The sequence below is a fragment of the Jatropha curcas genome, chromosome 8 (genome assembly GCF_041381405.1).
Source record: "Jatropha curcas cultivar XTBG-Jc1 chromosome 8, XTBG_Jcur_1.0, whole genome shotgun sequence".
NCBI lineage: Eukaryota > Viridiplantae > Streptophyta > Magnoliopsida > Malpighiales > Euphorbiaceae > Jatropha > Jatropha curcas.
In genome coordinates, this window is record NC_143158.1 from 14949474 (window position 1) to 14971443 (window position 21970).

Genomic DNA, 21970 nt, shown 5'->3' on the forward strand with positions numbered 1-21970 from the left:
CAAACTCATGCCGCTTAAATGAGTACCGCAAACTCCCTCATGGATTTTCTTCATTATTTCTTCTCCCTCCTTTTTGCTTACGCATCTTAGCAGCATCCCATCCCAAGCTCTCCTATAAAGCTCACCATCAACTAGGACATAATTCAGAGCCATTTTTCTCAGAACTGAATGGTCCTCTTTTGTCGCATCATCAGAAAAGGTTCCGTCTCTCATATACCGTAGGATATCCGGATACCAGGGTTCTTCCTTCGACTCCACCTGATTCACAAAATGTTCTTCATAGCACGGGATATTTGCCGCGGTAATGATGAATGGCTTCTTCAGGACCTTACTCAAATCCTGCCAAGCTGATGCTAAGTTTGCCAAGGCATCCGGAATTCTGTTATAGGTTCTTCCTATGCGAGTGAAGGTGATCTTATCAAAGAGTGCTGCCTTCTTTAACAAGTACTCGACATAGGGCTTCAATCTCTCTTCTTCTACTTTCCATCTCTCGTTGGCATGTTCAATAACCAATAACGAATCTCCTATCACCTCGACTTCCTTAGCACCGGATGCAAGAAGAGCTTCCATTCCCATGATGCATGCTTCATATTCAGCCATATTATTAGTGACCGGAAACAATAACCTTTTGCACATCGTTGTGACCTCGCCATTAGGTGCTTCTATAACAATACCAGCTCCGGCTCCATTTCTGTTGGCTGATCCATCAAAGTACAATTTCCAGGCCCCTGTTTCAACACACAGCAAGTGTTCATCTGGAAACTCCAATTCCCATGATTCGTCATTTACAACAGGGTTTTCAGCTAGGAATTCTGCCACCACCCGGCCTTTGACCGTTTTCTTAGTTACAAACTCTGCATCCACACTTGACATCTGAATTAACCATTTGGACAGCCGCCCCTCTAGAGTAGGTGTTCTCTGTAGATACTTCATAGGATCAATTTTGGAAACGAAAGTGACCCTGAAGGAATCAAAGTAAGGCCTCAACTTCTTTATCGACCATTCTACTGCCATACACGTTTTCTCCACCAAATTGTACTGCTCCTCGTTAGGCAGTAGTTTCTTGCTGATGTAATAGATGGCCTTTTCTACTCCAGCGGCGTCCGGCTGTGCCAACATTGCCCCCACTCCTGCATCCTCTATAGACAAATACAGGATCAGAGGTTCCCCTGGTCTAGGCGAACTCAGCACTGGTGGATTCATCAAATACTTCTTTATGTGATCAAAGGCTTTATGGCAGTCCTCATTCCACTTAACTGGCTGATTCTTCTTAAGTAGCTTGAAAATCGGAGCACAAGTGATGGATAGCCTCGAAATAAACCTACTGATATACTGAATTTTTCCCAAGAAGCTTCTCACCTGACATTCTGTTCTTGGCGGTTCCATATCCTGAATGGCTTTTATTTTATTGGGGCCAACCTCAATCCCGTTAGGTCCTACAACAAAACCTAACAACTTCCCTTTTGTTACTCCGAATACTCACTTTTTGGGATTGAGTCTTAAGTTGTACTGCTTAACCCGTGCAAAGAACTTTTCTAGCATTTCTGCGTGCTCTTCTTGTTTTCTTGTCATGATCACCATATCATCCACATATACTTCTAATCCTTTATGGATCATATCATGAAATAATGTTGTAGCCATTCTCTGATATGTCGCCCCGGCGTTCTTCAGTCCAAATGGCATCACCCTATAGCAGAAAGTCCCAAAATCCGTGGTGAAGGCAGTCTTATGCTTGTCCACTAAGGCCATTAGTATTTGGTTGTATCCGGAGAATCCGTTCATGATAGAATAACATCCCATTCTGGCAGCACTGTCAATCAAAACATCTATGTGCGGAAGTGGAAAGTCATCCTTAGGTGAGGCTTTGTTTAGGTCCCTGTAATCAACACAAACCCTTATCCTCCCATCTTTCTTCAGCACAGGGACTATATTAGCCAACCATTCCAGATAGTGTACTACTTCTAAGAATCCTGCATCCAACTGCTTCTGGACCTCAGCTTTGATCTTATCCTGCCATTCTAGTCCGACCCGTCTCCTCTTCTACTTCACTGGCTTAACACTTGGGTCAGTAGGAATGAAATGTTCTGCGATTGATCTGTCGATTCCTGGCATGTCGGCATAGCTCCAGGCAAATACCTCTGAATTTCTCTTAATACATTCTTGAAGATCCTGTCTAAGTTCAGGTTTAAAGTCCGATCCGATTTCGATTATTTTAGGATCTTCGGTGGTGCTTAAGTTAAATGCAAAATGATGCAATGCATTTATGTCAAATATGCGTGTGGTATAATCAATGCCATGAACATGACAATCAAGAAAACAAGAAAACAAATAATCAAAATTCACCTCCATTGATTGAAATAATAAAGGGAAACCATCCAAATTGTTCTCAAAGCAAAAATCAGAAAAACAAAAGACAGGATTAATAGCCTGCTCAATACATTCATCACAACTGTTCTTTATTGCTTGAATTACTTCATCTGCATCTGGTGCTTCTTTTGCTTCCGGGGTGGCTTCTCCTTTGGCCTCTCCATGCGCCGCCATCTTCATCACCTTCCTCTCTGCTTCTTCAGCAGCTAGTACTGACTGGAGGATCCTTGCCTTAGCCTTCTACTCTTGCACCATCTTGGAAGCTTCATCCCCAATCCCCAGGAAATCTTCGAACTCAGATATCTTCTTTGACCATTCAGTGTCACTGCTTGTTTGAACCATACCCACCATGAACTGAGTGCCTTCAACCAACTGTTCGAAGGTAGGTTCAGGAGACTTGATCAACTGCTCATCAAAGTCTGTCATGAAGATTTCTAGGCCAGGGTAAGTCTTTCCTCTACTCTGAAATTCCCCTGAAGCCTCTGGGACAAAGAAAATCTGATTCAAATTCGGCTCTCTAACCGGAGACTGGATCTCATACTTCTCCTTCTTTCTGTTCTCTGAATACCCCAGCCCACGTCGATCTTGTTGTCCATATGCTGACAACAAAGGTTCAAACCTTCCTTGTAACTCCCGACCTAGCCCTTTGCCATATTGCCATTGCATCTTTTTCATCATTTTTCGCGAAAATGGGCTCATCCTGTTTACTGCACTCTTACTTTCATTAATTGGCACATCAATCACAGCCACCTGGAAACCAGACAAAGGGACAGTCAACTCAAGACCTTCCACCGCCGCCACATTCAAATCCTCCTGCGCATTAATGGTCACCACCTCAGTACCCCAGGGATCTTTAACTTTTCTGTGCAAGGTGGAAGGAATTGCACCTAGAGGGTGAAGCCATGGCCTTCCCAACAATAGAGCATAATTGGCCAGAATATCTAGAACGACGTCATCCACCCAACTCTCTATCGCCCCTGTCGAGATCTTTGCTTTGAAAGTTCCTTTTGCATTGCGCATGGTATTATCGTATGCTTTGACCACCATGTTGGACGGTTCAAGTTCTGACTCCTCTATCTTGAATTTTGACATCATCTTCAGGGGGCATACACACAAGGCTGACTCGTTGTCCACCATCACATTGTGGGTTTCACGCCCATTAACGGCAATCTAAATGTATAGAGGCTTGAAGTGGTTTCTTCCTTCCGGAGGTAGGTCGGAGTCAAAGAAAGTTATCTCACCAATTCTGCGCTGCAATACATTGATCATGTCTACACTCTGGATCCGGGCAGGCACTCTAACAAACGTCATAGCTTCCAACAAAGACTCCCTATACTCCTTGGAGGCTATTAGCAAATCCCACAATGAAATATCATCCTTTGTCCTCTGCAACTGGCTCAACACTGAATTTGCAGTTACACCGCTAGGTGTTCTGTTTTGGCTGCTCTCCCCCACTTCGGTAGTCTTCTTTTGCACTTTCCCCGTTTCATCTTCTTTCTTCTTTTCTTTGGGCTGTTCTTTGCCCTTGTCTGTTTTCTTCTTTCTCATTCCATCAGTGGCAACTTCTTTCCCTTTAGACTGAGCACTGCTATCGGGATTATACACTCGCCCACTTCGGGTTAAGCTCTGGATGCCTAGTTCATTCACATCCTCCTCACTGCTATAGTACCACTGCTCTTCCTGATCAGCTAAACTTTTCTGGATTGCGAACTGAATCTGCTTGTCTTCACTCTCTGGTACCTCGCCCACCTTTACTGTGATGCTTTTCTCAATCTCTATTTTCACGGGCCTCTTCTCTTCGTCTTCCTCGCTACTGCAATCATCCCATATGTTCAGCATGGCACACATTCTTTCTTCCCATTCAGCCTCTGCCAACACAAGCTCTTCTGGTAAGCCACTTCCGATTGCATTAACCGATCCACCCGATTGAGCTTTGTGGGGTGGATAGTTGTACTAATATTGGGGCAGTGGATTGTTCTTTGTGCTTGGCTTGTTCTTCTCGGAAGCCTTGGTAATCTTTCCACTGTCAATCAGATCTTGAATGTCGTGCCTCAACTTGAAACAGTTGTCAGTAGAATGCCCCTTACACTGATGGTAGTCGCAATTCCGATCCATAAACCTTCCACGAACAGGTTTAGCTGGATTAACTAGCAGCTTTGAAAGTACTTCGTTCTTAATATAGGATCTCATGACTATGCTCAGAGGTCTCCCCAAATCGGTAAACTCTCTTCTCACTCTTTCATTGACAGCTCCCACCGTGTTACTACCTCCAGACTGGTTCAGGGCGCTACTTCCAGCATTTCTATCAGCGTAGGAGGTCCGATAATTGCCAAACCCTCGACTCTTCTTCTTCTCCTCCTTATACAGCTCCTCTATGTTCAAGCCAGCCCTTTGAACTAGAGCAAAATCAGTGAGAGGTTGGGTCAACATTCTCTCTTTGAAGAAGGGTAACAAGCTTCTACTGAAAATTCTGATTAGCTCTTGGTCTTTCGGCCTTGTCTGGACCATGAATAATTTGGTTCTCCATCTCCGGTAATAAGCCGAGAAACTTTCGTCTTTTTCCTGTCTCAAACTCTCTAAGTCTCTAAGGCCGAACTCATCGCTCTCATCTGTCTTGAAATGCTTAAGGAAAGCAGTCTGAAGTTTGACCCAGTTCCTTTGTACTTCCATCTCCAGATTGTCATACCATCTTCGGTAGCTTTTATGCAGTGTCTGAGGGAATGCCCGTAGCACGTCCTCTTCATTATATCGGTTCATTTGGGAAACCCGAAGGAACTCAGACAGATGGGACCGTGGGTCATTGTCTCCTTCAAATATGGTGTGCTTGAAAGTCTTGAAGGATGTAGAATTTGTGGGACTCAGAACATATTTTGTTACATGGAAATTAGTAACAGGGTCTTTCTCTTTCGCAATAACCATCTTCTCAAACTTATCTTTCAGTTTGGCCTCGAACTTATCTTTCAGTTCAGCAAATTGCTTACTCAGATCTTTCTCGACTGGGACATCATTAACAGCAGATGCTTGATGACCCGAGGTGGGTTCCGGAGACTCTCTTTCATCCACTATATGCTGATAGCTTGAAGTGGGTGGAACCTGATTCTGGGCTCTATCTTGAGCAAGGGCAGCAGCGATAATTTCAGTGATAGTCTTTATCTGAGCTGGGGAAAACCCGGTCTCATTCAGAGTATTATCAACCATCTCTACCAAATCTGAATTTGAGACTGACAAACTTGAGTGAATCATAGGACTAACTGGAGTAGGCTAGGGGATTGGGGACACTCTGACCAAACGTTGACCAGGGCGTCGTTGCCAAGCTCTCGAGGTGATTTCCCGGGAAGGATCAATTCTGACTGATAGATATAAACACCTGAGTTAAAATGGGTCTTGCGTGTATGCATGAGAAATAACAACACATAGAATGAGAAATGCAGTTCTAATGTGTGTTGACGCGTGTTTTTTATGCCCTGCCTGATCCAATGATGATACGAGGATGAATGGGTCAATGCCGTCTAGAAGTCTTTTAATCCAAGGATTTAAACAAAAATAATAATAAAAAAATAAATAAATAAATAAAGAAGAAGCCGTGTGCTACAGTAGCCGTGTGCTCCAGTATAACCTAGCTCTATAAATTCATCTCTTTCTCTACAACTTCTTCACTTCTTTCACACAACTTCACAATCTAAAAAAAAACCTAAAAAAATACCCTGCAGCCACATTCTCCTCTAGAAACTCTTGTGAGTTAATTTGGAGGAAAATTGGCATTAGATATCAATTTTAGGTGATTTAAACCATAAAAAGAAAAATTAAAAGATAAAAAAAAAACATATCAATCCTTGGAAACAAAGCTTCTGGACATTTGATCCATTTACAATCATCAATCTGAGGGTAATTTTCTTAACATTTTTGTATTTTTTCTTTACATATTTTTATGTTTTTTTACATATTCTTGCGATTTTAATATTTTTAGCTTCTTTAAATTATATTCTGTTCATATTTGGCCATTTTATGTGTCCTTAAATTACATTTGAACAAGAAATGATGTAAAAAATACTTAAAAATGAATTCTGGGTAAAAATCACGCAGCTGTTCATCAATGAACAGTAACTGTTCATCAATTTTCCCAGAAATAATCGATGAACAGTAACTGTTTGTTCAATGAACAGTAACTATTCATCAATTTTCCCAGAAATAATCGATGAACAGTAACTGTTTGTTCATCGATGAACAGTAGCTATTCTTCAATTTTCCAAAAATCGATACTGTTCACACACTATTTACATACTTTTCATTATTGTTCATTACTATTCATCACACTGTTCATCACTATTCATCACTATTCATCCGATTTCCAGAAATAAAAAATGTATAATAAATAAAATAATAGATTTTACACATAAATAAAATTTAATTTCTTCAATAAAGGCCAATTATGAACAGATCACAGTTTAATTAAGCTTAAAATACTAAAATGTAATTATATATATTTATTTGTATGAATTTTATTATTTTATTATTTGTATGAATTTTTATTGGTTTATGGATTTAATTTTTCATTCGATCTGTATATATATTTTTGGATCCGGTTTGTTACCCGCCTTTAACCATAAGGCAAGAGCGGGTCATTTAATTTATTTCATTTAATATTTTTGATTCGGTTTGTCGCCCGCCTTGAACCATAAGGCAAGAGCGGGTCTTTTATTTATTTGGTTTAATTGCTTTGGTTTAATTGCTTTAATTTGAATAATTGTTATGTGATAATTAGATTTGTTTGGGACGATTAAATAATTTTCCAAATAGGAACTCCGTCCGATTTATTTGGATTGGGTTTAAATAAATAAATAATTTGGCTTTTCTAACTAAAATAAATTAGAAATCATAGGTTAATAATAGAGGCCGGTTTTCCGGGCGTCGGCTTCCAATGGGCCGGCGTACCCAATTCCCTTACCCAGAATTGCATTGGTGCGCCTGACCAGTCTTTTAAAATAATTTGGCCTTAAAACAAAATTGGGTTTAAAATGAAGTCATTTTTATAAAAACAGTCCCATTGCCTAAACAATGGGTGGCGACTCAAAATTGTTTATAAGACCGATTTATCAGCATTGCATCAAAACAAAACAAAACATTTTATCAAAAACCACAAAAGGTGGTTTTCGGGTCCTTCGGGGGGATTTTGGGCGAAAACAGATTGGCGACTTCACTGGGGATACAACCACTAGTCCCCGATTATTTTTTTTTTAATTAGATGGTTGTGATTAGGAATTAACTCTAAAAACCTATGTTTTCTAAAAAAATAAAAAATAAAATTGGTTAGAAAGCCGTTGGAAAATTTTTAATCGTCCGTATATGTTTAATTGCTTTCCTTTTCTTTTATAGGATTTTTGCATTCATTCGCATTTCTCTCTTCTCACCTCATTCTACCCATGCTACCCTTCGGTACTGGTGTTAAGTTTGACAGTGGATCTAGCCTAAACCATGCGATTTAGGTGCATCCATCCGAGAATTAACATTACTACCAACCGCAAGCCCAGTACCTTAAAGGTGCGTCAAAAGGAGTAGGCCCAACAAAGCCTGAATCCTGTTTGCGGAACCCAGACTTTATTAAGCCCAATAAGACTAAAGCCAATGCATATAGTTGAAAAACCTTAGTTACTTCCCCTAAAGTGTACCCGATTCTGTTTGCTGTTGTTATGCCGCATTCATTTCCGAGAGTTTGTATCGTCAATCTCAAAACCCCCTGTTGGTTGTCGAGATTAGACCAAATCCTAGGAAACAGATGTCGGAATTTATACCAATGGAATCCGTTTGTGGGAGAAATAAGGTTGGAAGGCATGCATTTCCCAACTCCCGTTCCCTATGTGTTATAAACTGTACATATGTTGTGACATTCATGCACCATGTAACATTTTTTCTTTTCAGCTATGCATTAATAGGAGCTAATTTTTGGTATGGACGTTTGATCTTGATTTTGAGAGTGGACCTCTAATTCATTTTGAATAACATAACGCAATCGTTTATAGTGAATTAATACCCAAAAAAAAAAAAGAGTTATAAGGGGGTTGCGATTCCTTTGAATTTTCACATTTCTCGCATTATTTGAAAATAAGTGTGAGATTGCAAAAAAAAAGAAAAAAAAATTGTAATAAGATCCTGCTTGGGACCATTTGTTCCAAGGCAGAAAGTAAGGACACAAAAAAAAATAATAAATAAAATAATAAAAAATATCCCGCTTGGAAATTCTTTCATTCCAAGGCAAAAGTTAGGGACTTGAGAGAAAATAGTCGACTGTAAAATCCAAAAGGAATGGTCGACGACAGATAATGCCCGAAATGTTTTAGTGCAAAGTAAATAATTGCTATGTTATTCATGCTGAATTTTAGGTCCAATCATAATAAAACAAGATCTTATTTCCATACTGATCATTAGCACATTAGATTTGCATTTCTCATCTATGTGCCTATATTCCTCATGCATACAAGTGCAAAGACAGAAAAAAAGGCAAAGCACTAGTCACATCGTCTTCTCAAACAAAAGAAGTGGATGCCTTACAGCAATCAAAAGAGAGTTTGCAGATCACAGTTTTTGACATGGGACAACAACTGCACACGATCCAGGCAAACCAAGCATGTATGGAACGGAAGTGGATGAAATATTTCAAAAAAAACAAAAAAAAAAAAATTTTTTACTCTGTCACCTTCAGGTTCGGGAGGCCTAGGGATTTTCTGTCCTTTGTTTTTAATTTCTTGTGTGTTTTATGCATGTTCATTTTGTATTTTATACATGTATCCTCCCACGATGAAGACATTGTGTCTTTCAAGTGTGGAGGAGAACTATATTTTCATTTCATTTCACTTATAAAAAAATTGACAAAAAAATTTGATAATTAAAAAAAAAAAAGAGGGTCAACTTCTTTGCCTTAGTTCAATGTTTTAGTCTCTACATGTTGATTGGTTTGTATTTTGCTTGTTGAGATAGAAGTCTTGAATAATATACCATGATTAAGAGATTTAAATGCTTTTATGAACTTAGTTATTAAGATATGACATATAAAATTTTTCTTTGCAAATATTAATCTTTAATTTATCCTTGACATTAGAGAAGCATGAATCCTAAACTTAAATGAAGAATAGGAAGGAAACGGAAACTAAAGCCATAATACTTGTATGTTTCGAGTCAATAAAGGATGAGGGTATTTTAAAAAAAAAAAATGATAGAGGGAAAAACAGAAATCCGTTCTAAAAACAAAGTGGTACGGAGCATAAAATGCAACCATTTACCATTCACATTCCCACATCTCTCTATAAAAAAATAAAAAAAAAAGAAGAAAAAAAAAAAGAAAATGTGGTATAGAGCATAAAATGCAACCACTTTGTAAAAAGGAATAGGTTACCTAAAAATACCTTGAGATAAGAAACAATACATAGTGTGCTAAAATTGTCCTAAGTACTTCCCATTCTGCATTCTAAGGAAGGAGGATTGCCTATCTCATATTTTGAATGACTAGATTTTGTATAGCTATATTGACGATTTTAAATGTCACACTACTTAGTTCATAAAAGACATCAAATCTCTTATCTTTGGTAGATTACTTAAGAAGTCTAAATCAACGAGCAAAAATAAACATGATCAACATGAGTTCTAAAGAAAGATGAATGTTTTGCTTAGAGACAAGCAAAGAACTAAGTGTGGAGGAATTGATAGCCTCGCAAAGCGGGCAAATTTTGTTATGTTATTATCGCATGATTTGCATGACTGCATGTTTTTATACATTTTACATTTGCTCGTGTTATTTTAAAATGATTATAGGAATACAATTTAAAAATAATAATAATAATAATAAATTAAAAAAAAACAAAAAAAAATGTTTTTTATACATGAGGGAGTTGCATATTTTATCTCTTTTTGAATATTGCAGATCACCCTATCTTTTCAAAAAAAAAAAATGTAAATTTCCGTCCTTAGCTAAATAATCCACTTTAATGTTCTTTCATTTCTTAATCTAAGGGCAGGAGACCCAAATGCTAATCCAGCAAATAATTTCGAAAGAAAAGATTTGTTGTTATCTTTTGCTGTCTTTAAGTGCAGGAAACAGGCATCAATAAAGAGAGAATCGGTGGATTTATTCATTAAAAAGAAAAATGAGAGGGATACAATAATTGGGAGCTCATAGCCCTCCGAAATACAAAAAAAAAAAAAAGAAAAGCGGTGGAAGCATCCGGAGAAAAAGAGATAGACAAATGACGTCCGGATAAAGCGGTGGACCACTCTTGCAGTAGATGGGCATTTATGCCCGCATTAACTGAACCACTCTCGCAGGTGAGTTGGATGCCTCCTTTTTATTTCTGTGGCTTTGGTTAGCTTTCATTTTTATTGCCTTTTATCCATTTTGGAATAAAGTAGATGGGCATTTATGCCCGCATTAACAAGGTGGACCACTCTTGCGAATGAGTGGTATGCCTCCTTTTGTTTGTGGTTTTGTTTTCTCTGTGCAGGAACAAAGCAAATCAAAAAAAAAAGAAAAAAAAAAGAGAGAAGAGGGTAGCGATGGAAACATCCGGAGATGCAGCACATGGACAAGTGGCATCCTAACAAAGCGGAATAAAGCAAAGTCCCAAAAAAAAAAATCAAAATCAATCAATTTGGAGTCGGCGTGCGGGTCGCCACATAGGGGGCAAAATCATCAAATTCAGGTAAGTTTTCTTTCAACACCGCATCAGGAAAGGTATACCTGAAAATTCGCCAAAACTTCAAAAAAGAAAAAAGAAAATGAAAAAATGAAAATGATAATAAAGTTCTCATGGTTTGCTCAAAAGATAATATTTTTGGTTCCAGGATGGGGTCAAAAATAAAATCTTTTGTCCTGATGTAAAATTTCAAATTTCAAAGTTTATGATTTCCAATGCATGGGGGCATGTGATGCTCCAACATTTTAACAAAGGCAAAATCTGTTTGTACACAGAAATTGTTCTTTTCTTTTGAAAATGTTTTCAGGTCAACCGGGACGGTTTCTCAAAGTCGTTGACACTCCAACATTCAACAAAGGCAAGATCTGTTTGTACACAGAAATTGCTCTTTTTCTTTTGAAAATGTTTTCAGATCAACAGGTGATGGTTTCTCGAAGCTGTTGACACCCCAACATTTAAGAAACGCAAAATTTGTTTGTATAACAGAAATTGTTATTTGATCCCACTAGGCAAAATCTGTTTGCATACAGAAATCGCTCTTTTCAAAAAAAAAAAAAAAAACTCCGAAGCCGATTACACCGAGCTGAGGAGGTGGACAAAGCCGATTACACTGTGCTTTGGACACAACCAAACACTCCAAAGCCGATTACACCGAGCCGAGGAGGTAGACAGAGCCGATTACACTGTGCTTTGGACACAATCAAACACCTCTAAAGCCGATTACACTGAGCCGAAGAGGTGAACAACCAAGCCGACTATGCCGTGCTTTGGCTCCTTTTTCTAAACCCTTTGAAGCCGACTATGCTGTGCTGAGGAGGTGGACCAAGCCGACTATGCCGTGCTTTGGCTCCTTTTTCCAAACCCTCTAAAGCCGACTATGCTGTGCTGAGGAGGTGGACCAAGCCGACTATGCCGTGCTTTGGGCTCCTTTTACTAAACCCTCTAAAGCCGACTATGCCATGCTGAGGAGGTTGACCAAGCCGACTATGCCGTGCTTTGGCTCCTTTTCCAAACCCTCTAAAGCCGACTATGCCGTGCTGAGGAGGTGGACCAAGCCGACTATGCCGTGCTTTGGCTCCTTTTTCTAAACCCTCTGAAGCCGACTATGCCGTGTGTGAATACTCAAATTTTGAGACTCAAAAAGCCAGTTTTCCTTGACTGTAAACAGTCCGGCCTGCTACAGTGCCGTGCAAATTAGTTTGACTTTGCTACAGTGAGTTTGACTTTCCTAAAAGCCAATTTTCTTGGACTGCAAATAGTCCGGCCGGACCGGAGGCCATTTTGGAAACTCACCGAAAGTATGCCAATATGGTACTTGAAACGTCCGTAAAATCACGAGGATCGCAGAACTGGTCTCGGAATAATTTTTGGAGGTCCGGAACTCCCGAAAAAGCCCCCGGAGCGAAACACGATGGCCATCGCCGGACACGGCGGCAGCGGCCGACATCGGTGGCCGCCCCACAGCGGCGGCAGCTGCCGCCCTGCCCCGGCAGCAGCGGCCGCCCCATCGCGGCGGCAGCTGCCGCCCTGCCCCGGCGACAGCGGCCGCCCCATCGCGGCGGCAGCTGCCGCCCTAGACCCGTTTTTTGCCTATAAATAGGCCACTTACCTCTTCATTTTGGCTTGCTCGGTCCGTGTTGACGGATGCTCCTTCTCCCCCCCTCGCTTTTTGCGATTTCTTTTACCGCTTTTTGCATTTTAATTCAATTTTAATTGCATTTTGTTGTGATACTTGGCCACTAAAATTGAACAAATTAAAATTAATTAATATTTCCCAAACGAGGAGCTTAATCTGGCGCTAAGAAGCGGCCGTCGATTAAATCAGGTACATAAACGAAACTCTGCTCATTTAATTTTAGCACTTCATGCACATTTCTCTTCTACTCCTAATAAATCTACAACTGCATAAATGCATCCACGTCATCAATTCGGCAAATAAACTGCCTCAATTAAATATGATTAAGCTTAAATACCCGGTTAATTAATAATCGTGGTGTTAATGCTAATTCTGACAATATTGGCTAAAAAGCCTAGTTAATTAATAACTACGGTTTAATTGCCTTTATTTCGAACAGTCCGGCTTAAGTCCAATTAATCAATAATTGTGGCTAAAAAGCCTTAATCAATCACGTTTTGGCAACAAATTGCCTACAATTAAATCAACCACATTTTGGCAACGAATTGCCCACGGTTCAATCAATTTTTGGCAAACAAATTGCTATAAATTAGATTAACCACTTTTTAGCGACAAATCGCTTAAACCGAATTCATTGGCAAAATGCCTTAAATTAATCAATCTTTTGGCCAAAGGCCTTAAATCAATCATTTTGGCGACAATCGCCTAATCAACATTTTTGGCAAACAAATTGCCTAAATCAACTCATTTTGGCCAAAGGCCTTAAATCAATCAATTGGGCGACAATCGCCCAATCAACACTTTTGGCAAACAAATTGCCTAAATCAACTCATTTTGGCTAAAAGCCTTAAAATCGATCAATTTCAGCAAAATGCCTTAAAATCAACCATTTTCGGCTCAAAGCCTTAAAATCGACCATTTTTGGCAAAATGCCTTAAAATGAACCATTTTTGGCTAAATGCCTTAAAATCAATCATTTTGGCGACAAATTGCCCGACAAAATCAATTTCGGCAATAATAAGCCCGAACATCAATTTTGGCAATAATAAGCCCAAATATCAACTTTGGCGACAAATCGCCCGACAATCATTTTTGGCACAAATGCCTTAAAACCAACATTTTTGGCGACGAACGCCTAATCGAATCAATCGATCCTTTGGCAAAATGCCTAAACAAACATGCACAAAGCATACACACACTCATGCATTAAGCATACACCTTCAAAGCCCTTCAAAGAAGGCCTATCGAACTACGTTGACTTTGATCTTCCATTCAAACGGAAGTACGTAGGCACGTTAGGGATTTAACCCCGAGCAGCAAGTCGAAATGACTTAAACATTTCATTTGGTCCAATTACATCATTTACCTTGCAAAGCATTCATTCTTTTGGTTAGTTGATCAGCATGACATGGTCTCGGGATCCACCTCGGGTTCGCAGATTGTGCCTTAAACATTGGGATAATTAATCTAGCAATTAGGTTAATTAAAATCGGAGTCAACTTAGGGTTTTTTCCTAGTTTACCCTAAAATAATTAAACAAGGTGGCAACTCATACATTCACGTGCATTTCTGCCCTTAGTCATATTCATTATATGCCTATGTTCAGGGGAGGAGTTCACACCGTGCTGAGGAGGTGGACTAAGCCTACTATGCCATGCTTTGGCTCCTTTTTCCAAACCCTCTAAAGCCGACTATGCTGTGCTGAGGAGGTGGACCAAGCCGACTATGCCATGCTTTGGCTCCTTTTTCCAAACCCTCTAAAGCCGACTATGCTGCGCTAAGGAGGTGAACCAAGCCGACTATGCCGTGCTTTGGCTCCTTTTTCCAAACCCTCTAAAGCCGACTATGCTGCGCTGAGGAGGTGGACCAAGCCGATTATACCGTGCTTTGGATCCCTTTCAAACACTCCAAAGCCGACTATGCTGAGCTTTGGAGATGAACCTTGAACGTGGCCAGATGACTGCTGATGCTTAGAACGCTGATGTAGTCCGACTGGAGCCTTCAGGTAAATTCGAATCTTTCAAGTCAACCAAATTTCAAAATTTATGATTATTAATGCATGGGGGCATGTGATGCTCCAACATTTAACAAAGGCAAGATCTGTTTGTACCCAGAAATTGCTCTTTTCTTTTGAAAATGTTTTCAGGTCAACCGATGATGGTTTCTCGAAGCTGTTGACGCCCCAACATTTAACAAACGCAAAATCTGTTTGTATACAGAAATTCTGTTTGTACATAGAAATTACTCTTTTCAAAAAAAAAAAAAAAAAAACTCCGAAGCCGATTACACCGAGCTGAGGAGGTGGACAAAGCCGATTACACTGTGCTTTGGACACAACCCAACACTCCAAAGCCGATTACACCGAGCTGAGGAGGTGGACAAAGCCGATTACACTGTGCTTTGGACACAACCAAACACTCCAAAGCCGATTACACCGAGTTGAGGAGTTGGACAAAGCCGACTACACCGTGCTTTGGACTCTTTTGAAACCCTCTGAAGCCGACTACACCGAGCTGAGGAGGTGGACAAAGCTGACTATACCGTGCTTTGGACTCTTTGCAAACCCTCTGAAGCCGATTACACCGAGCTGAAGAGGTGAACAATAAAGCCCACTACACCGTGCTTTGAACTCTTTTCAAACCCTCTGAAGCCGATTACATTGAGCTGAAGAGGTGAACAACAAAGCCGACTACACCGTGCTTTGAACTCTTTTCAAACCCTCTGAAGCCGACTACACCGAGCAGAAGAGGTGAACAACAAAGCCGACTACACCGTGCTTTGAACTCTTTTCAAACCCTCTGAAGCCGACTACACTGAGCTAAAGAGGTGAACAACAAAGCCGATTACACCGAGCTTTGGACACCATCAAATCCTCTAAAGCCGATTACACTGAGCTGAAGAGGTGAACAACAAAGCCGATTATACTGTGCTTTGGACGTTTTTCAAATCCTTTGAAGCCGATTACACCAAGCTAAAGAGGTGAACAACAAAGCCGATTATACCGTGCTTTGGATTCTTTCCAAACCCTCTGAAGCCGATTACACCGAGTTAAAGAGGTGAACAACAAAGCCGATTATACCGTGCTTTGGATTCTTTCCAAAACCCTCCCCAGCCGATCAAACGGAGCTGAGGAGGTGACCAGATTTTCAAATTCGAATCCTTCAGGCCGATCAAACCGAGCCTCGGAGGTGTCTTCAAAGCAAATCAAACCGAGCTTTGGAGTCATTCACAGATTCAACGGGAGCCGACAAAGCCGATCAAACTGAGCTGAGAAGGTAACCAGGTGATCAAATCAACCCAACATCTTTCAAGCCGATAAAATCGAGCTTTGAGGATGATTGCCAATATTGAAGGCGCGTCAGTTGGCCACTTTAACATTAATTGGTTATGCAATTAATGCTAAAGTGTGGGGGCAAACTGTTGACGCGTGTTTTTTATGCCCCGCCTGATCCAATGATGATACGAGGATGAATGGGTCAATGCCATCTAGAAGTCTTTTAATCCAAGGATTTAAACAAAAATAATAATAAACAAATAAATAAATAAATAAAGAAGAAGCCGTGTGCTACAGTATAACCTAGCTCTATAAATTCATCTCTTTCTCTACAACTTCTTCACTTCTTTCACACAACTTCACAATCTAAAAAAAACCTAAAAAAATACCCTGCAGCCACATTCTCCTCTAGAAACTCTTGTGAGTTAATTTGGAGGAAAATTGGCATTAGATATCAATTTTAGGTGATTTAAACCATAAAAAGAAAAATTAAAAGATAAAAAAAAAACATATCAATCCTTGGAAACAAAGCTTCTGGACATTTGATCCATTTACAATCCTCAATCTGAGGTTCAGGTAATTTTCTTAACATTTTTGTATTTTTTCTTTACATATTTTTATGTTTTTTTTACATATTCTTGCGATTTTAATATTTTAAGCTTCTTTAAATTATATTCTGTTCATATTTGACCATTTTATGTGTCCTTAAATTACATTTGAACAAGAAATGATGTAAAAAATACTTAAAAATGAATTATGGGTAAAAATCACGCAGCTGTTCATCAATGAACAATAACTGTTCATCAATTTTCCCAGAAATAATCGATGAACAGTAACTGTTTGTTCAATGAACAGTAACTATTCATCAATTTTCCCAGAAATAATCAATGAACAGTAGCTGTTCTTCAATTTTCCAGAAATCGATACTGTTCACACACTATTTACATACTGTTCATTATTGTTCATTACTATTCATCACACTGTTCATCACTGTTCATCACTATTCATCCGATTTCCAGAAATAAAAAATGTATAATAAATAAAATAATAGATTTTACACATAAATAAAATTTAATTTCTTCAATAAAGGCCAATTATGAACAGATCACAGTTTAATTAAGCTTAAAATACTAAAATGTGATTATATATATTTATTTGTATGAATTTTATTATTTTATTATTTGTATGAATTTTTATTGGTTTATGGATTTAATTTTTCATTCGATCTGTATATATATTTTTGGATCCGGTTTGTTACCCGCCTTTAACCATAAGGCAAGAGCGGGTCATTTAATTTATTTCGTTTAATATTTTTGATTCTGTTTGTCGCCCGCCTTGAACCATAAGGCAAGAGCGGGTCTTTTATTTATTTGGTTTAATTGCTTTGGTTTAATTGCTTTAATTTGAATAATTGTTATGTGATAATTAGATTTGTTTGGGACTATTAAATAATTTTCCAAATAGGAACTCGGTCTGATTTATTTGGGTTGGGTTTAAATAAATAAATAATTTGGCTTTTCTAACTAAAATAAATTAGAAATCATAGGTTAATAATAGAGGCCGGTTTTCCGGGCGTCGGCTTCCAACGGGCCGGCGTACCCAATTCCCTTACCCAGAATCGCATTGGTGCACCTGACCAGTCTTTTAAAATAATTTGGCCTTAAAACAAAATTGGGTTTAAAATGAAGTCATTTTTATAAAAACGGTCCCATTGCCTAAACAATGGGTGGCGACTCAAAATTGTTTATAAGACCGATTTATCGGCACTGCATCAAAATAAAACATTTTATCAAAAACCACAAAAGGATGTTTTCGGGTCCTTCGGGGGGATTTTGGGCGAAAACAATGTGCTAATGACCGTTATGGAAATAAGATCTCGATTTCAACGATTGGACCCAAAATTCGGTGTGAATAACATGGCAATAACTTATTTTGTATTTAAACATTTCTGGCATTATCTGTCGTCGACCGTCCATTTTTGGAATTTACAATCGGCTATTTTCTCTCAAGTCCCTAACTTTTGCCTTGAAATGAAAGAATTTCCAAGCGGGATACTTTTTATTATTATTTTGTTTTGTTTTTGTGTCCTTACTTTTTGCCTTGGAACATAAGGTCCCAAGCAGGATCTCATTTTATTTTGTTACAAATTTTATAATCTCTCACTTACTTTCAGATAATGCGAGAAATGTGAAGATACAAAGGAATCGCAACCCCCTTATATCTCCCTTTTCTTTCGGGTATAAATTCGCTATAAGTGATTGCATTATATTATTCAAAACGAATTTGAGGTCCAGTCTCAAAATCAAGGTCAAACGTCCATACCGAAAATTAGCTCTTATCAATGCATGGCTGAAAAGAAAAATGTTACATGGTGCATGAATATCACGACATATGTACAGTTTATAACATACAGGGGAGCGGGAGTTGGGAAATGCATGCCTTCCAACCTTATTTCTCCCACACACGAATTCCATTGGTATAAATTCCGACATCTGTTTCCTAGGATTTGGTCTAATCTCGACAACCAACAGGGGGTTTTGAGATTGACGATACAAACTCTCAGAAATGAATGCGGCATAATAACAGCAAACAGAATCAGGTGTTCCTTAGGGGAAGTGACTATGGCTTTTCGACTACATGCATTGGCTTTAGTCTTATTAGGCTTACAAAGTCTGGGTTTCGCAAACAGGATTCGGGCTTTGTTGGGCCTACTCCTTTTGACGCACCTTTAAGGTACTAGGCTTGCGGTTGGTAGTATTGTTAATTCTCGGATGGATGTACCTAAAACGCGAGGTTTAGGCTAGATCCACCGTCAAAGTTAACAACAGTACCGAAGGATAATATGGGTAGAAAGTGATGAGAAGAGAGAAATGCGGTATGAATGCAAGATCCTAGAAAGATAAAGGAAAGCGAATAAACATATACGGACGATTAAAAATTTTCCATCGGCTTTCTATTCAATTTTATTTAGAAAATTGTAGGTTTTTAGAGTCAATTCCTAATTGCAACCACTTAGTTATTAAAAATAACCGAGGATTAGTGGATGCAGATCCCCAGTGAAGTCGCCAATCGTTTTCGCCTAGAGATCCCAACCCCGAAAAGACCTCGGAAAACTTTTTGCTTTCACTGAATTTTATTGTGGAAATGTGATTTTTATTTAATAAATGGTGACAAAACCTTTTGGGAACGCGATGCTGATAAATCGGTCTTATAAAATATTTGAGTCGCCACACATTATTTCGGCAATGGGACCATTTCCAATTTTATTTTATAAAAGTGACTTCATTTAACCCAATTTTATTTAAGGCCAATTATTTTAAAAAAGACTGGTCAGGCGTACCAAGTACGATTCTGGGTAAGGGAATTGGGTACGTTGGCCTGTTGGAAGCCGACGCCGGGAAAACCGGCCTCTTTTAACCTACAATTTCTAATTTATTTTAATTTAGAAAAGCCAATTTTTTTAATTAAACCCAACCCGAATAAATCGAACCGAGTTCCTATATGGAAAATCATTTAATCATCCCAAATAGATCCATTCATTGCATTCATAACCATTCAAACCACATCAATCATCCACCCATAGTAAAAATAATTAAAAGACCCGCTCTTGCCTTATGGTTAAAGGCGGGCCACAAACCGAATTTGCAATATATTCTACTTAATTAAAACATAATAAACCCTAAAATTCCATAAACATGCATAATAAAATACTAACCTATTTGATATGATTACATCATAATCTGCCCATTATTGGTTATTTCTTGAATTAAAATAAAACTTTTATTTAATTACACGAAATTGGATAAAAAAATGAAACTATTCTGGAACCCTAGAACAGTTGCATCACGCAGCTGTTCTATGAAGAACAGTTGCGTGACGGAACTCCTAGTTGCGTGACGCATCTGTTCGTGACTTTATCAAAATTCTCAGATTCATCAATCACTTATTTAAAACATAATATTAAATAACAAAACATAAACGAAATAAACTTATTGATCACAAACAGTTCTGTCACGCAGGTGGTCCGGACAAAGTCAACTTCTTTTGGACATGAACAGTTCCGTCACGCAGGTAGTAGCTGCATGACGCAGCTGCTCTGGTCCGTAACTACCTTTCAAACTACCCTTTTTACGTGTTCTTTTTATCAAATCTTGTTTAATATTACTCAGAAACACTCAATAACGCGCAGAATACTACTTAACCAATATCAAACTACCCAAACCCCAATAAAATGGGTATTTAATAAATAAACAACTAAGAAAGTAACAAGAAAGGTTTAGATGATTACTTAACCCTTAGATTTGAGGATTGCACGAGTTTTGAATGTCTTAGGAATGTTGTTTCAGGATCACAGAAAGCCTTTTGCAAAGTTTTAACCAAAAAACTCTTTTTCTTTTTCTTTTCTCTCTTTTCTCTTCTTTTTTGTGATTTTGTTTTCAACCTATTTAATCTCTAATGCTTCGTTTTTCTTCAAGATAACTCAAAAGAGTTCTTGTAGAAAACCTAGCCGCAAATGCTTTTTATGTTTTCTCAAAGAATCGCTCTCTGGTTTTTCCAAAAGTCCTGTATAAGAGATAAAAATGTTGTATTTATATGGGTAGGGCAACAGAACAGAGCTGTGTCACGCAACTAACAGTTGCGTGACAGACCCGAGAGCTGCGTGACGCAGCTCGCTTTTCGTACAATTGCTGCGTATCCACACAAAAAGCGAAAACCGTTACACGGGATTGTCCAAGTGATGTCATCCTGGTTAGAGTTGCGTAACGCAACTACTAGTGCCGTCACGCAACTTATAGCTGCGTGACGCAACCCTAGCGCAGGTCAGACTCCTTGAACCGGTTTGAATCAATTTTTGGTTTAAAGGCTTCTGGTTGACCCTGATTCCTTATTCCACATCCTTATATCCTCATCGGGTTAGGCGGGGGCATAAAAACACGTGTCAACAGCTAGGCATTTGAGCAAGAGCTTCAGCAAAAGGAATATTGATTTGCAATTTTTTAAATACATCCAGAAACTTGAGGAAGCTCTTGTCATCTTGTGCTTTCTTTAATCTTTGTGGAAAGGGGACAGGTGGAACATAAGGTTTTACCTTTTCTTGTTCTTCTAGGTCAATGATGGGAATCCTTTTCTGTTCTTCCACTTTCTTTTCTTCCTTTGGTGGCTCTTCTAATTGTTTGCCGCTTCTCAAAGTGATGGCTTGCACCTGCTCTTTTGGATTCTTTTCAGTGTTGCTCAGTAACGTGCCTTGAGGTCGGGATGCCATCATGTTTGCAAATTGTCCTAGCTGAATCTCCAAATTTCTTATCGCAGCCTGCTGGATTTTATGGTTTTCTCTGGTTTCGTTCATGAAATCCATGTGCGATTTAGAAAGGGCAGTGAGGAGGTCATCATGAGATTTCTTTTCTGTAGGAAGGAAACCTGGTGGTGCGTTCAAGGCATTATTAGGATTACCATAGGATAGATTAGGATGGTTCCTTAATCTGTTATCATATGAGTTGGAATAAGGGTAATTCTTCCTTCCTTGGTTCATCACATAGTTTACTTGCTCCAAAGTTTGTGGATTCAAAGAGTCCATCATGCATTCTCCAATTCCATGTTGTCCATTGCACCTATCACAAACTTGCATAATAGAATTCACAGGATTAGTAGTTAACATGTCCAACTTTCTTACCATATTATCCACCTTGGCATTAAGTGTTGTAATGGTGTCTATTTCATAGACTCCTGTGGTTCTTTTTCTTTCGGAATTGTTTTGGTAATGGCTGTTGCTTGCCATCTCTTCTATCAATTCATATGCTTCATCAATTCCCTTGTTCTCAAAGGATCCACCTGCAGCTGCATCTAAAGTGATTTTGATATAGGAGATAATGCATTATAAAAAGTTTGTACCTGTAACCATTTAGGTAAGCTGTGATGTGGGCACTTTCTCAACAAGTCTTTGAATCTTTCCCAAGCTTCATACAGGCTTTTTTTATCATGGTGAGCAAATGTCATTATCTCATTACGCAGTTT

The 21970-nt window shown here is 38.9% G+C and overlaps 1 non-coding gene across 1 annotated transcript; it reads left to right on the forward strand.

Moving 5' to 3' along the window:
* Positions 1–21863: 21863 nt before the first annotated feature.
* On the forward strand, positions 21864–21970 carry LOC149494233 (small nucleolar RNA R71). Its single transcript, XR_016322354.1, has one exon. It is a non-coding gene; the product is annotated as a small nucleolar RNA R71 (small nucleolar RNA).